At 42.4% G+C, this 13,059-nt stretch overlaps 36 pseudogenes; all 36 read left to right on the top strand.

Moving 5' to 3' along the window:
* The first annotated feature begins 6,046 nt into the window (after positions 1-6,046).
* LOC142726029 (5S ribosomal RNA) lies at positions 6,047-6,165 on the top strand (annotated as a pseudogene).
* A 67-nt stretch (positions 6,166-6,232) lies between these two features.
* On the top strand, positions 6,233-6,351 carry LOC142726088 (5S ribosomal RNA; annotated as a pseudogene).
* A 67-nt stretch (positions 6,352-6,418) lies between these two features.
* Positions 6,419-6,537, top strand: LOC142725714 (5S ribosomal RNA; annotated as a pseudogene).
* Positions 6,538-6,604: 67 nt separating this feature from the next.
* Positions 6,605-6,723, top strand: LOC142725979 (5S ribosomal RNA; annotated as a pseudogene).
* A 67-nt stretch (positions 6,724-6,790) lies between these two features.
* On the top strand, positions 6,791-6,909 carry LOC142726095 (5S ribosomal RNA; annotated as a pseudogene).
* A 67-nt stretch (positions 6,910-6,976) lies between these two features.
* LOC142725881 (5S ribosomal RNA) lies at positions 6,977-7,095 on the top strand (annotated as a pseudogene).
* Positions 7,096-7,162: 67 nt separating this feature from the next.
* On the top strand, positions 7,163-7,281 carry LOC142725799 (5S ribosomal RNA; annotated as a pseudogene).
* Positions 7,282-7,348: 67 nt separating this feature from the next.
* LOC142725715 (5S ribosomal RNA) lies at positions 7,349-7,467 on the top strand (annotated as a pseudogene).
* A 67-nt stretch (positions 7,468-7,534) lies between these two features.
* LOC142726049 (5S ribosomal RNA) lies at positions 7,535-7,653 on the top strand (annotated as a pseudogene).
* Positions 7,654-7,720: 67 nt separating this feature from the next.
* Positions 7,721-7,839, top strand: LOC142725925 (5S ribosomal RNA; annotated as a pseudogene).
* A 67-nt stretch (positions 7,840-7,906) lies between these two features.
* On the top strand, positions 7,907-8,025 carry LOC142725960 (5S ribosomal RNA; annotated as a pseudogene).
* A 67-nt stretch (positions 8,026-8,092) lies between these two features.
* Positions 8,093-8,211, top strand: LOC142726003 (5S ribosomal RNA; annotated as a pseudogene).
* Positions 8,212-8,278: 67 nt separating this feature from the next.
* Positions 8,279-8,397, top strand: LOC142725612 (5S ribosomal RNA; annotated as a pseudogene).
* Positions 8,398-8,464: 67 nt separating this feature from the next.
* On the top strand, positions 8,465-8,583 carry LOC142725860 (5S ribosomal RNA; annotated as a pseudogene).
* A 67-nt stretch (positions 8,584-8,650) lies between these two features.
* Positions 8,651-8,769, top strand: LOC142726098 (5S ribosomal RNA; annotated as a pseudogene).
* A 67-nt stretch (positions 8,770-8,836) lies between these two features.
* On the top strand, positions 8,837-8,955 carry LOC142725908 (5S ribosomal RNA; annotated as a pseudogene).
* A 67-nt stretch (positions 8,956-9,022) lies between these two features.
* On the top strand, positions 9,023-9,141 carry LOC142725915 (5S ribosomal RNA; annotated as a pseudogene).
* Positions 9,142-9,208: 67 nt separating this feature from the next.
* LOC142726073 (5S ribosomal RNA) lies at positions 9,209-9,327 on the top strand (annotated as a pseudogene).
* Positions 9,328-9,394: 67 nt separating this feature from the next.
* On the top strand, positions 9,395-9,513 carry LOC142725907 (5S ribosomal RNA; annotated as a pseudogene).
* Positions 9,514-9,580: 67 nt separating this feature from the next.
* LOC142725724 (5S ribosomal RNA) lies at positions 9,581-9,699 on the top strand (annotated as a pseudogene).
* A 447-nt stretch (positions 9,700-10,146) lies between these two features.
* On the top strand, positions 10,147-10,265 carry LOC142726018 (5S ribosomal RNA; annotated as a pseudogene).
* A 67-nt stretch (positions 10,266-10,332) lies between these two features.
* On the top strand, positions 10,333-10,451 carry LOC142725946 (5S ribosomal RNA; annotated as a pseudogene).
* Positions 10,452-10,518: 67 nt separating this feature from the next.
* On the top strand, positions 10,519-10,637 carry LOC142725687 (5S ribosomal RNA; annotated as a pseudogene).
* A 67-nt stretch (positions 10,638-10,704) lies between these two features.
* On the top strand, positions 10,705-10,823 carry LOC142725978 (5S ribosomal RNA; annotated as a pseudogene).
* Positions 10,824-10,890: 67 nt separating this feature from the next.
* LOC142726037 (5S ribosomal RNA) lies at positions 10,891-11,009 on the top strand (annotated as a pseudogene).
* Positions 11,010-11,077: 68 nt separating this feature from the next.
* On the top strand, positions 11,078-11,196 carry LOC142725744 (5S ribosomal RNA; annotated as a pseudogene).
* Positions 11,197-11,263: 67 nt separating this feature from the next.
* LOC142725777 (5S ribosomal RNA) lies at positions 11,264-11,382 on the top strand (annotated as a pseudogene).
* Positions 11,383-11,449: 67 nt separating this feature from the next.
* On the top strand, positions 11,450-11,568 carry LOC142725664 (5S ribosomal RNA; annotated as a pseudogene).
* A 67-nt stretch (positions 11,569-11,635) lies between these two features.
* LOC142725977 (5S ribosomal RNA) lies at positions 11,636-11,754 on the top strand (annotated as a pseudogene).
* A 67-nt stretch (positions 11,755-11,821) lies between these two features.
* LOC142725704 (5S ribosomal RNA) lies at positions 11,822-11,940 on the top strand (annotated as a pseudogene).
* Positions 11,941-12,007: 67 nt separating this feature from the next.
* LOC142725603 (5S ribosomal RNA) lies at positions 12,008-12,126 on the top strand (annotated as a pseudogene).
* Positions 12,127-12,193: 67 nt separating this feature from the next.
* On the top strand, positions 12,194-12,312 carry LOC142725674 (5S ribosomal RNA; annotated as a pseudogene).
* A 67-nt stretch (positions 12,313-12,379) lies between these two features.
* Positions 12,380-12,498, top strand: LOC142725741 (5S ribosomal RNA; annotated as a pseudogene).
* A 67-nt stretch (positions 12,499-12,565) lies between these two features.
* Positions 12,566-12,684, top strand: LOC142725802 (5S ribosomal RNA; annotated as a pseudogene).
* A 67-nt stretch (positions 12,685-12,751) lies between these two features.
* On the top strand, positions 12,752-12,870 carry LOC142726045 (5S ribosomal RNA; annotated as a pseudogene).
* A 67-nt stretch (positions 12,871-12,937) lies between these two features.
* Positions 12,938-13,056, top strand: LOC142725974 (5S ribosomal RNA; annotated as a pseudogene).
* Positions 13,057-13,059: the final 3 nt, after the last annotated feature.

The following is a 13,059-nucleotide window of genomic DNA, read 5'->3' as shown; positions in this document are numbered from 1 at the left end:
TTCTAGCTTATACGTCAACTGAATCAGGACCTGGAATGGAAGCAAAGACTTGTGCATACACCTTGGTCAATTGTTTGTTCAGCGTTTATACATAATCTGTTAGTCTACCATACTGCATTTGGAGCACCTGTGGAAAATAACATCCTAATCTGGGAGCCGACCCAAATAAGATCTCATATGGGCTGAGACCTGTTCTTTTTGTGGGCGTGTATCTTACTGAGAACAAGGCTAATGGTAGACACTCGGTCCATGGTTTCCCGGTTTCTACCATTACTTTTTGGATTTTCAATTTGAGAGTCCCATTTAGTCTCTCAACCGTCCCACTACTTTGTGGATGGTATGGTGTATGTAGGGCTTGACTTATGCCTAGAGCTGACAACACATGGTTCATGATTTCACCCGTAAAATGAGTTCCTCTGTCGCTCTCCATCATCTCTGGAACTCCATATCTGCACACCACCTCGTTGATCAGTTTCTTTGCTGTGGCTACGGCTGTAGCTTTGGTGACTGGAAAAGCTTCTGGCCATCCTGAAAAGAGATCAATACAAACAAGCACATACTCATAGGTACCGACTTTTGGTAATTGAATATAGTCTATCTGTAGTCTCTGGAATGGGTAAATTGGTCTGGGTGTGTGCTTCTGTGGTACTTTTACAGTTCTTCCAATATTATGTGTTGCACAGATCATGCATCCTTGTGTAAAACTGCTGGCCATCACACTAAACCCTGGAGCATACCACACCTTGTTTACCAAGTCCATCATTGCCGTTTTTGATTGGTGAGTCGCTCCATGTGTTATCTGGGCCATCATTGGGAACATTGTCTTAGGCAGGCACAGTTTATTCTGGCACTGCCAGAGGCCATCTTTTCGTAGCGTTGCTCCTTGGGCCGTCCACTTGTCTTTTTCTTCTTCTGTTGCTTGTCCTTGAAGTTTTTGCAGTAGTTCCGGGCTTACAGCTGGTCTTGTTTCCTCTGGATCGTTTATCTGACATACGGCTGCTAACACGGGTAGCTTCTGTGCTGCTTGCTTTGCCGCTTCGTCTGCCGGGGCATTTCCCCTTGCTTCTGGTGTGTTGGCCGTAGTGTGAGCTTTTATCTTTATTACTGCTACCTCAGTAGGTAACATCAGGGTCTCCATCAAGTATTTTACAAAGTCTGCATTCTTTACAGGTGTACCTGCAGAGGTCAAAAATTGTCTTGCCCTCCATATGGGGCCATAATCGTGTGCAATCCCAAAAGCATATCGAGAGTCAGTGTATATATTTGCTGTCTTTCCTTCTGCATGTTGGCATGCTGCTGCCAGGGCCTTAAGCTCCGCTTCTTGTGCTGAGCGGGACGCTGGTAAGGAGGCTGCTTCTAGGACTACATCTTCGGTGGTTACTGCATATCCTGTAAGAAAAGATCCTTCTACACAATACCTTGAACCATCCACAAAGAGTATTAGGTCTGGGTTTTGGAGTGGGGTATCTTTTACATGTGCGAACCCCACTGTTTCCTGGGCCATAAAATCATGTTCATCAGTTTCAGGCAAAAATTGTGACCATACTTTACCTACGTCTTCTCCCCCTTGCTCCAAAGGCAGTAAGGTAGCTGGGTTCAATGTAGTACAGCGGTGTAAAGTAACCTGCTCAGGAAGAAGAAGAGCACAGGTTAATCTCAAATGTCTTGCAGTTGACAAATGCTTCGGTTGTACTTGAGTAAAAATAACAATAATATCATGTGGTGCAAAACTTGGACTGGAAATGCCAGGACCAAATCTGAGGCCTTGTTTAACATTGAATTTACAGCAATGATAGCTCTCACACATGATGGGGAACCTCGGGCCACAGGGTCTAGTCTAGCTGAATAATATGCTACCGGGCTCTGCTGTGGTCCATGACTTTGTGTGAGAACTGCAGTGGCATGTCCATTTTGTTCAGTACAGTACAAAGTATATGCTTGCGTAGAGGTACTCCATGGATTGGTGTCACAAGCCGCTACCAAACACAACTCCTCCTCATTCAGCTGATAATCCAGAATACTTTGAGAATCTCACCTTTATCAGGTTCTGCAAATACTTGATTAATACAAAAACAAATAAAAATAAAACATTCCCAAAAACTTTACATCAAATTAACAATGTCCAGACAAGTTTTGTTTTGCCTTCTCCCTCATCTAAATCCATAAAAACTCGTGTGAGTGACGTCACATCCTCCTGTGTAACTTTGCTGGAGGGGGATGGTCTCTTACACATAAACCACAATTGTACCTGATCAGTTCCTTCACCCTTCCCCCCTTTGTGGACTCTGCGAGAGTGATGTAGCAGAGTTCAAAACTACATCTCAACATAACACTAATTTAACCCCTTGTAATGTGCAACAGCCTGAAACAAAAATGACTTTTTCCTGACAAACATGTTATCTTTACAATGACATAATTTCTATGTGAAATCAAAAATAGAACAATTGTAGTTAGTTATTCAATAAAACAGAAAATATTATCTCTGATAACATTAATTACTGCAAACCAATAAACAGTATAACGGTGGGGGGCACATACATTTTCAAACCCCCGTGTCTCACAGTATCTGTAGTTTAATACATCTGAATTAACATCAAAACACATGAAATCTGATCACATCATAACACATAAATATCGTAACTTTTATAACCAACAGCGCTTGCGCAAAAGAGAAGAAATGTATTTCGGTTTGTAGACATTACTGATATATATATATCTCAGTAGTGCATATTGAGATCCCTTTGTCTCATCAGCCCTGCAGACTGCACCCAGTCAGCCCCCCTCCTCCTCCTCCCAAACACAGCACACTTTAGAGGGGAGGGAGGGGGGTCACACACTCAAAGCTTCTCACAACTTCTCACAACTTCTCACAACTTAACACTTTCAATGCCTGCAAAACAACATACGTATCTGCAATCATTTATCACACCATTGTATAGGAATTATCTACGTTAATGTTTAACCGTACAATCTGTCGGCCACCATCTCTATATTATGATGACGTGTTGTTTCATCAGTGAACTAGACTGGAACTTCTGTAAATAGAAAAAACACTACAAATGACAAAATTAACAAGGTGATTATTCCATACTGATTTGGATGGGCCGGGCGTGGCCACATCAGGGGCAGGGGGGGCAGCCTCTCCCATTGGAAACAGTGCGCAGGGGGTTTCCCACCAACAATGAGGACACACTCAACATGAGGTACGGACGCCATTACCGGGCGTCTGCTGGTCCTGTTCTCTAATACATACAATATGACACAAAGTCATACAAAATATCTATATCAGCATTTAATGTTGTGTCCATTCATTTCAAGAACAAGATGACATTTCTTATCTCACTAGCAGCTGTTCTCCACCTCCCCCTTCTCTTGTCACACTAGTTGATTCTAAATTATACCATATGGGAATTTACTATAAGGTCATTTGCAACATTAAAACAGCTACTACTTCTATATATCTCCAAAAAGGGACAGGCTCTGTCTCCGGGTCGGGGGCTTTCTGAACTAAAGTCAATGCATCCCTAGGGTTCCATGGCTTATATTTATGTTCTCTACCTTTATTGAAATTTTTGTCAGCTTCAGCCGCAAATAGGTCTGTCAACACTTGTAACCTTTTTCCCACGTTTTCTAATGCTTGCGTCGTATCTTTTGACTCGGGAAGCTTCCTTGCTGCTTCTGCCTGATTCATATTACGCTGATGTCTTTCCCTTTCCTCTTTCTCTTCCGCCTCCTCTTTTTCCCTTTTCTCTCTATACGCTCTAGTTTCTACTCTTTCATCCGTTGAGCCCTCGGCTCCTCCTGTTACTGGGGTTATTCCTGCCAACACTACAGGGGCCAACCCTATTGTTTGTTTATATGGTTCTGGTACTTGTTGAGGTGAGGGGGCAAAGGGGTTTGTACTATTCATTCTTGGTACCACTGGATATATCCCTAGGGGATTTTGCCCTCCTGCTCTTGCTGCCCCGCATGCAAAACAAGTATCCCTCCATGCTTGATTCTGCTGACCACACACTCCACACGTCCATCCTCCTGGTCCCTGCGTCGTGACTACCCCATACCCCGGTGGGCTACTTGCTATTCTGTTTCCTTGTTTACCACCTTCATTATAACAAGTGTAGTAAAACTTATCTTTACATTCTGTTTCCCTGAAACCTCCTCGTACTACTTCTTCTGACACTTTTCTCCATGCTTCTGCTTTCCCCTGTAACCTTTTATCTTTCAACCATCCATGTTTTGTGTCACAACATTCATTCCATTTTTCCAGATCTAATCTTCCCGCTTTTCCCATTCCACATGCCTTCATTAACTGATTTGTTCCTTGCGTTGCCTTTTTACCTTCTCTTTCTGCTACTACCTGTTTGGCTGTCAGTCCTTGTGGGTGCTCATCTCGTAATAGGAACACCAAGTTCCCCATAGTTATAAGTGGTTGCCTATGGGCAGACCCTAAGTTACGTAGGGGGTAATTTTCCTGATAGGTGAATTTCTTCTCACCTATTTTAGACAGTTACTTATCCCCTCGAAACTCCTTAATAGGAACACCAAGTTCCTCGTCTTGTGACTGTAAGTGGTGGCCTTTTTTGGCACACCCTAAGTAATTCAAGGGGTAAGTTTCCTGATAGACAAATTTCTTTCTTGCCTATTTTCGACAGTTACTTATCCACTTGATACTTCTTATTTTGTTACAGATTTTTTTCCGTACTAACTCTTCTACTCTGGCCAGAGGATCTTTCCCTTTCACAGTCCTTTTATAACTTTCCTCGTCTGAGACACCACTCAAGGAGATATCCTCCACACCATAACAGTAATATGACAAATATTCCTAATCCAAATAACAAGGCAAACGTAAAATCAAGCTGTTCTTTTGACATGCCGGATTATCAGATTGCACAAAATTCTGGAATTTTGAGCTGAAAATCAGTGCATGATAATCCCCGCAAGTACCTCAATGCTGTACACACATTTTCGGTATTTTGCCGGATTATCAGATTGCACAAAATTTTCGATTTCCGGGCTTAAATTTAGCCTATCATAATCCCCATAGTCACCTGAAGCATGTACACATGTTTTTGGTAATTTGCCGGATTATCGGAAGTTTTTTTTCCAAAAACAATTTCCTTATTCTAAAATGCATTTGTGACACAAAACTGGGTTTCTACAACATTCATACAAATACTGCCATGGAGATCAGGCACTTTATCCTGAGGGTAGGATTTACATATAGACTTGACCAGATTTTTACACTAAAAATACCCTCATGTGGCCCCTCTATTCCTCAGGAGTACTACCGGGAAGGTGACCTACCAGACAGGAAGGTGCAGAGCAGAGTTTGTAAGAATTAAGTCTTCTTACCTTGCTGCAGCAGTGGTCTGCACGTTCCTTCGTCCGTGAGGTCGCCATTCAAGTCCCGGGAGATCCCCTAGGTGGGGTGCCGTCCTTCTGGTCAAGTCCCTGTTCGGGCGCCAATTTCTGTGATCGCAATTTGAGTCACGTTACGCCTTGATCTCCATGCAGGTTCAAATCAGGTGGGGGGGGGGGCGAGCTCGGAGAAGCAACAGATACACTGAGACGTTTCTCAAAGTAAAAATCCTTCTGCCTTTATTTAACTGTAGTGGTTGCTTTTATAGCGTCAGAACAAAGAACAAAGAACAAAGAAGTCATCTGTATATTCAATCCTTACATCCTTTTTTTCCCATAAAGCCCATTGGTGGAACTCAAGGTATTCCCTTAGGCTTCCTTTATGCTTAGGAGGGGGGTTGGTCAATTGATTGTCCACCATCTGTTTACAGACAATGGACAGCAGAGCAGCTGCAAACTATTTCCTCTCTTAACCTTTCTAAAATATTCATTCTATTGTAACACATGTTCTCCTCTATAACATTTCACTCCTTGGGGCCCCAGATACATTATACATATATTTATACCATAACACTAGTACCAGTGTGGGAGACTGTCTGGGAATCCGTGGTGCGGTTGACTTTTTATTATGTCGTTTAGATTTTGTTTCACAATAGATTAAATAGGACTATGGATTAAAGCATTTAATGTCAGTGGCCATTCTAAGCTGAAGGTGCCTGCTCTCGTCAGATCGCAGAAGTTACACAGCTTAAGGCCTCGCTAGTACCAGTGTGGGAGGCTGTCTGGGAATCCGTGGTGCGGTTGCCTTTTTATTATGTCGTTTAGATTTTGTTTCACAATCGATTAAAAAGGACTATGGATTAAAGTATTTAATGTCAATGGCCATTCTAAGCTGAATGTGCCTGCTTTCGTCAGATCGCTGAAGTTACACAGCTTAAGTCCTCGCTAGTACCAGTGTGGGAGACTGTCTGGGAATCCGTGGTGCGGTTGACTTTTTATTATGTCGTTTAGATTTTGTTTCACAATCGATTAAAAAGGACTATGGATTAAAGTATTTAATGTCAATGGCCATTCTAAGCTGAATGTGCCTGCTTTCGTCAGATCGCAGAAGTTACACAGCTTAAGGCCTCGCTAGTACCAGTGTGGGAGACTGTCTGGGAATCCGTGGTGCGGTTGACTTTTTATTATGTCGTTTAGATTTTGTTTCACAATAGATTAAATAGGACTATGGATTAAGGCTTTTAATGTCAATGGCCATTCTAAGCTGAATGTGCCTGCTGTCGTCAGATCGCAGAAGTTACACAGCTTAAGGCCTCGCTAGTACCAGTGTGGGAGACTGTCTGGGAATCCGTGGTGCGGTTGACTTTTTATTATGTTGTTTAGATTTTGTTTCACAATCGATTAAAAAGGACTATGGATTAAAGCATTTAATGTCAATGGCCATTCTAAGCTGAATGTGCCTGCTCTCGTTAGATCGCAGAAGTTACGCAGCTTAATGCCTCGCTAGTACCAGTGTGGGAGACTGTCTGGGAATCCGTGGTGCGGTCGATTTTTTATTATGTTGTTTAGATTTTGTTTCACAATAGATTAAATAGGACTATGGATTAAAGCATTTAAAGTCAATGGCCATTCTAAGCTGAATGTGCTTGCTCTCGTCAGATCGCAGAAGTTACACAGCTTAAGGCCTCGCTAGTACCAGTGTGGGAGACTGTCTGGGAATCCGTGGTGCGGTTGAATTTTTATTATGTCGTTTAGATTTTGTTTCACAATCGATTAAAAAGGACTATGGATTATAGCATTCAATGTCAATGGCCATTCTAAGATGAATGTTCCTGCTCTCGTCAGATCGCAGAAGTTACACAGCTTAAGGCCCCGCTAGTACCAGTGTGGGAGACTGTCTGGGAATCCGTGGTGCGGTTGACTTTTTATTATGTCGTTTAGATTTTGTTTCATAATCGATTAAAAAGGACTATGGATTAAAGCATTTAATGTCAATGGCCATTCTAAGCTGAATGTGCCTGCTCTCGTCAGATCGCAGAAGTTACACAGCTTAAGGCCTCGCTAGTACCAGTGTGGGAGACTGTCTGGGAATCAGTGGTGCAGTTGACTTTTTATTATGTTGTTTAGATTTTGTTTCACAATCGATTAAAAAGGACTATGGATTAAAGCATTTAATGTCAATGGCCATTCTAAGCTGAATGTGCCTGCTCTCGTCAGATCGCAGAAGTTACACAGCTTAAGGCCTCGCTAGTACCAGTGTGGGAGACTGTCTGGGAATCCGTGGTGCGGTTGACTTTTTATTATGTCGTTTAGACTTTGTTTCACAATCGATTAAAAAGGACTATAAATTAAAGCATTTAATGTCAATGGCCATTCTAAGCTGAATGTGCCTGCTCTCGTCAGATCGCAGAAGTTACACAGCTTAAGGTCTCGCTAGTATCAGTGTGGGAGACTGTCTGGGAATCCGTGGTGCGGTTGACTTCTTACTATGTTGTTTAGATTTTGTTTCACAATAGATTAAATAGGACTATGGATTAAGGCTTTTAATGTCAATGGCCATTCTAAGCTGAATGTGCCTGCTCTCGTCAGATCGCAGAAGTTACACAGCTTAAGGCCTCGCTAGTACCAGTGTGGGAGACTGTCTGGGAATCCGTGGTGCGGTTAAATTTTTATTATGTCGTTTAGATTTTGTTTCACAATCGATTAAAAAGGACTATGGATTAAAGCATTTAATGTCAATGGCCATTCTAAGCTGAATGTGCCTGCTCTCGTCAGATCGCAGAAGTTACACAGCTTAAGCCCTCGCTAGTACTAGTGTGGGAGACTGTCTGGAAATCCGTGGTGCGGTTGACTTTTTATTATGTCGTTTAGATTTTGTTTCACAATCGATTAAAAAGGACTATGGATTAAAGCATTTAATGTCAATGGCCATTCTAAGCTGAATGTGCCTGCTCTCGTCAGATCGCAGAAGTTACACAGCTTAAGGCCTCGCTAGTACCAGTGTGGGAGACTGTCTGGGAATCCGGGGTGCGGTTGACTTTTTATTATGTCGTTTAGATTTTGTTTCACAATCGATTAAAAAGGACTATGGATTAAAGCATTTAATGTCAATGGCCATTCTAAGCTGAATGTGCCTGCTTTCGTCAGATCGCAGAAGTTACACAGCTTAAGGCCTCGCTAGTACCAGTGTGGGAGACTGTCTGGGAATCCGTGGTGCGGTTGCCTTTTTATTATGTCGTTTAGATTTTGTTTCACAATAGATTAAATAGGACTATGGATTAAAGCATTTCATGTCAATGGCCATTCTAAGCTGAATGTGCCTGCTCTCGTCAGAACGCATGAGTTACACAGCTTAAGGCCTCGCTAGTACCAGTGTGGGAGACTGTCTGGGAATCCGTGGTGCGGTTGAATTTTTATTATGTCGTTTAGATTTTGTTTCACAATCGATTAAAAAGGACTATGGATTAAAGCATTTAATGTCATTGGCCATTCTAAGCTGAAAGTCCCTGCTCTCGTCAGATCGCAGAAGTTACACAGCTTAAGGCCTCGCTAGTACCAGTGTGGGAGACTGTCTGGGAATCCGTGGTGCGGTTGATATTTTATTATGTTGTTTAGATTTTGTTTCACAATAGATTAAATAGGACTATGGATTAAGGCTTTTAATGTCAATGGCCATTCTAAGCTGAATGTGCCTGCTCTCGTCAGATCGCAGAAGTTACACAGCTTAACGCCTCGCTAGTACCAGTGTGGGAGACTGTCTGGGAATCCGTGGTGCGGTTGACTTTTTATTATGTCGTTTAGATTTTGTTTCACAATAGATTAAATAGGACTATGGATTAAAGCATTTAACATCAATGGCCATTCTAAGCTGAATGTGCCTGCTCTCGTCAGATCGCAGAAGTTACACAGCTTAAGGCCTCGCTAGTACCAGTGTGGGAGACTGTCTGGGAATCCGTGGTGCGGTCTAATTTTTATTATGTCGTTTAGATTTTGTTTCACAATCGATTAAAAAGGACTATGGATTAAAGCATTTAATGTCAATGGCCATTCTAAGCTGAATGTCCCTGCTCTCGTCAGATCGCAGAAGTTACACAGCTTAAGGCCTCGCTTGTACCAGTGTGGGAGACTGTCTGGGAATCCGTGGTGCGGTTGCCTTTTTATTATGTCGTTTAGATTTTGTTTCACAATCGATTAAAAAGGACTATGGATTAAAGCATTTAATGTCAATGGCCATTCTAAGCTCAATGTGCCTGCTCTCGTCAGATCGCAGAAGTTACACAGCTTAAGGCCTCGCTAGTACCAGTGTGGGTGACTGTCTGGGAATCCGTGGTGCGGTTGACTTTTTATTATGTCGTTTAGATTTTGTTTCACAATAGATTAAATAGGACTATGGATTAAAGCATTTCACGTCAATGGCCATTCTAAGCTGAATGTGCCTGCTCTCGTCAGAACGCAGAAGGTACACAGCTTAAAGCCTCGCTAGTACCAGTGTGGGAGACTGTCTGGGAATCTGTGGTGCGGTTGCATTTTTATTATGTCGTTTAGATTTTGTTTCACAATCGATTAAAAAGGACTATGGATTAAAGCATTTAATGGCAATTGCCATTCTAAGCTGAAAGTACCTGCTCTCGTCAGATCGCAGAAGTTACACAGCTTAAGGCCTCGCTAGTACCAGTGTGGGAGACTGTGGGAATCCGTGGGAATCCGTGGTGCGGTTGACTTTTTATTATGTCGTTTAGATTTTGTTTCACAATAGATTAAATAGGACTATGGATTAAAGCATTTAACGTCAATGGCCATTCTAAGCTGAATGTGCCTGCTCTCGTCAGATTGCAGAAGTTACACAGCTTAAGCCCTCGCTAGTACCAGTGTGGGAGACTGTCTGGGAATCCGTGGTGCGGTTGACTTTTTATTATGTCGTTTAGATTTTGTTTCACAATCGATTAAAAAGGACTATGGATTAAAGCATTTAATGTCAATGGCCATTCTAAGCTGAAAGTCCCTGCTCTCGTCAGATCGTTGAAGTTACACAGCTTAAGGCCTCGCTAGTACCAGTGTGGGAGACTGTCTGGGAATCCGTGGTGCGGTTGACTTTTTATTATGTTGTTTAGATTTTGTTTCACAATAGATTAAATAGGACTATGGATTAAGGCTTTTAATGTCAATGGCCATTCTAAGCTGAATGTGCCTGCTCTCGTCAGATCGCAGAAGTCACACAGCTTAAGGCCTCGCTAGTACCAGTGTGGGAGACTGTCTGGGAATCCGTGGTGCGGTTGACTTTTTATTATGTCGTTTAGATTTTGTTTCACAATCGATTAAAAAGGACTATGGATTAAAGCATTTAATGTCAATGGCCATTCTAAGCTGGATGTGCCTGCTCTCGTTAGATCGCAGAAGTTACACAGCTTAACGCCTCGCTAGTACCAGTGTGGGAGACTGTCTGGGAATCCGTGGTGCGGTTGACTTTTTATTATGTCGTTTAGATTTTGTTTCACAATAGATTAAATAGGACTATGGATTAAAGCATTTAACGTCAATGGCCATTCTAAGCTGAATGTGCCTGCTCTCGTCAGATCGCAGAAGTTACACAGCTTAAGGCCTCGCTAGTACCAGTGTGGGAGACTGTCTGGGAATCCGTGGTGCGGTTGACTTTTTATTATGTCGTTTAGATTTTGTTTCACAATCGATTAAAAAGGACTATGGATTAAAGCATTTTAATGTCAATGGCCATTCTAAGCTGAATGTGCCTGCTCTCGTCAGATCGCAGAAGTTACACAGCTTAAGGCCTCGCTAGTACCAGTGTGGGAGACTGTCTGGGAATCCGTGGTGCGGTTGAATTTTTATTATGTCGTTTAGATTTTGTTTCACAATCGATTAAAAAGGACTATGGATTAAAGCATTTAATGTCAATGGCCATTCTAAGCTAAAAGTCCCTGCTCTCGTCAGATCGCAGAAGTTACACAGCTTAAGGCCTCGCTAGTACCAGTGTGGGAGACTGTCTGGGAATCCGTGGTGCGGTTGACTTTTTATTATGTTGTTTAGATTTTGCTTCACAATAGATTAAATAGGACTATGGATTAACGCTTTTAATGTCAATGGCCATACTAAGCAGAATGTGCCTGCTCTCGTCAGATCGCAGAAGTTACACAGCTTAAGGCCTCACTAGTACCAGTGTGGGAGACTGTCTGGGAATCCGTGGTGCGGTTGACTTTTTATTATGTCGTTTAGATTTTGTTTCACAATCGATTAAAAAGGACTATGGATTAAAGCATTTAATGTCAATGGCCATTCTAAGCTGGATGTGCCTGCTCTCGTTAGATCGCAGAAGTTACACAGCTTAACGCCTCGCTAGTACCAGTGTGGGAGACTGTCTGGGAATCCGTGGTGCGGTTGACTTTTTATTATGTCGTTTAGATTTTGTTTCACAATAGATTAAATAGGACTATGGATTAAAGCATTTAACGTCAATGGCCATTCTAAGCTGCATGTCCCTGCTCTCGTCAGATCGCAGAAGTTACACAGCTTAAGGCCTCGCTAGTACCAGTGTGGGAGACTGTCTGGGAATCCGTGGTGCGGTTGACTTTTTATTATGTCGTTTAGATTTTGTTTCACAATCGATTAAAAAGGACTATCGATTAAAGCATTTAATGTCAATGGCCATTCTAAGCTGAAAGTCCCTGCTCTCGTCAGATCGCAGAAGTTACACAGCTTAAGGCCTCGCTAGTACCAGTGTGGGAGACTGTCTGGGAATCCGTGGTGCGGTTGACTTTTTATTATGTTGTTTAGATTTTGTTTCACAATAGATTAAATAGGACTATGGATTAAGGCTTTTAATGTCAATGGCCATTCTAAGCTGAATGTGCCTGCTCTCGTCAGATCGCAGAAGTTACACAGCTTAAGGCCTCGCTAGTACCAGTGTGGGAGACTGTCTGGGAATCCGTGGTGCGGTTGTCTTTTTATTATGTCGTTTAGATTTTGTTTCACAATCGATTAAAAAGGACTATGGATTAAAGCATTTAACGTCAATGGCCATTCTAAGCTGAATGTGCCTGCTCTCGTCAGATCGCAGAAGTTACACAGCTTAAGGCCTCGCTAGTACCAGTGTGGGAGACTGTCTGGGAATCCGTGGTGCGGTTGAATTTTTATTATGTCGTTTAGATTTTGTTTCACAATCGATTAAAAAGGACTATGGATTAAAGCATTTAATGTCAATGGCCATTCTAAGCTGAAAGTCCCTGCTCTCGTCAGATCGCAGAAGTTACACAGCTTAAGGCCTCGCTAGTACCAGTGTGGGAGACTGTCTGGGAATCCATGGTGCGGTTGACTTTTTATTATGTTGTTTAGATTTTGTTTCACAATAGATTAAATAGGACTATGGATTAAGGCTTTTAATGTCAATGGCCATTCTAAGCTGAATGTGCCTGCTCTCGTCAGATCGCAGAAGTTGCACAGCTTAAGTCCTCGCTAGTACCAGTGTGGGAGACTGTCTGGGAATCCGTGGTGCGGTTGACTTTTTATTATGTCGTTTAGATTTTGTTTCACAATCGATTAAAAAGGACTATGGATTAAAGCATTTAATGTCAATGGCCATTCTAAGCTGGATGTGCCTGCTCTCGTTAGATCGCAGAAGTTACACAGCTTAACGCCTCGCTAGTACCAGTGTGGGAGACTGTCTGGGAATCCGTGGTGCGGTTGACTTTT

Source organism: Rhinoderma darwinii, unplaced genomic scaffold (genome assembly GCF_050947455.1).
Source record: "Rhinoderma darwinii isolate aRhiDar2 unplaced genomic scaffold, aRhiDar2.hap1 Scaffold_609, whole genome shotgun sequence".
In the NCBI taxonomy this organism is placed as follows: Eukaryota; Metazoa; Chordata; class Amphibia; order Anura; family Rhinodermatidae; genus Rhinoderma; species Rhinoderma darwinii.
Note: the sequence above shows the minus strand (reverse complement) of the source record. Positions and strands in the feature narration are given on the sequence as shown.